The following is a 1,526-nucleotide window of genomic DNA, read 5'->3' as shown; positions in this document are numbered from 1 at the left end:
CAAAAAAAAAAAAAAAAAAAAAAGCCACTCCCAACCTATTCACGTGCCAGGTGTTGGCACTCCCATCTTGGCAACGTCTGGCCCTGGAGAAGAGGTCATATCTTGGGGTTCATGGCCAAGCATTCTAATGGCTCCAGGGAACTGGCCAAAATTACATTCACTGCCATCAGGTGAAGACTTATTTCCATGTTCTCATAGGCCTTCTTGAAGCCCACAGGGTCATCCTCTAGAGGAGGCGGCATTTGGGGCCACTGGCAAACGTTCCTGATCTGCCAGGAAACTAGACACCTGCCAAAAAACATCTAGTCTAGAAGATACTTTCAGGAGCATGGAGACAGGTTTCAGATGTGCTTGAGAGCTCTAGTCCTTCTGAGTTCATAAAATTAAAACATCTTCAAAGACCACAGTAAGAGTTTTTACTTAAACTGAAGAGTTTCCTCTCATTAATCTTTCTCCCACAAAAGCCCTCTTTTTAAAAATAATAACAGAAAGCTTACTGAGAATTGTTTTATATGCTAGACATGGTGCTCACACTTGACAAATTCTCATTCAGTCCTATGACAACCCTTCAAGGGAGGTTCACAAAAGCCCTCTTGACATTAACTACAATTTTACTAGAATGAGCAAGGTTTCACCCAAAGGAGATTAAAGATGCTTACCTCATTTTTTTCCGCTGAGCCCTCAAAGTAATTGAAGGAGATGATATTGCTAGGACGCCACGCATCCAAGAACTGCCCCCCCTTCCCCGTGTGCTCTGTCTCTCTCCTCCCACCCCTGGACCCAAGTCTGACAGCGTTCTGTCACACTGAAGGATGGCCAGGGGACATGCACTCACCAGCAGGGCATGTCGAGGGCCCTCACAGTGGATGCTGTGCTCCCCTCAGCAGCGGTCACACGCTGTCCTCCCTGCAGGCCAGGTGTCCCCGAGGCCCGGGGAGCCACTTCAGGCCAAAGCTCCACTTCCTTTCACCAGAGTCACGTTCAGCTGCAAAGGTAGTTTTGCTTTGCACTTAAAAAAAAAAAAAAAAGGAAAGGAAGAAAGCAATCAGATGAGGGAGGGAGATAAAGCCTGCGCCTCAGCATGAGTCACTGAATCAAAGTTCAACGACCACATACAAAACGCGCTCTGTGAGGGCAGGGCTGGCCGCAGACAAAAGCATGAGCTCTCTGGCCTCCGACAGTGGACACAGCTGCTCCCACTCATGCCTCCAGAGAAGAGCATCTGAACCTAGATGCTCCTTAGGAGGGTGGGTGCTCACAACTTCACAAACATGGGGCTCCCCTGGTGGCGCAGTGATCGAGAGTCCGCCTGCCGATGCAGGGGACGCGGGTTCGTGCCCCGGTCCAGGAAGATCCCACATGCCGCGGAGCGGCTGGGCCCGTGAGCCACGGCCGCTGAACCTGAGCGTCCGGAGCCTGTGCTCCGCCACGGGAGAGGCCACAACAATGAGAGGCCCCCGGAACGCCCAAAAAAAAAAAAAAACTACAGCATGCAGGAGCCAAGAGGGGGCAGGGCAGGGAGAGAA

The sequence above is a fragment of the Lipotes vexillifer genome, unplaced genomic scaffold (genome assembly GCF_000442215.2).
Source record: "Lipotes vexillifer unplaced genomic scaffold, Lipotes_vexillifer_v1.1 scaffold639, whole genome shotgun sequence".
NCBI classification, from domain to species: Eukaryota; Metazoa; Chordata; class Mammalia; order Artiodactyla; family Lipotidae; genus Lipotes; species Lipotes vexillifer.
Note: the sequence above shows the minus strand (reverse complement) of the source record.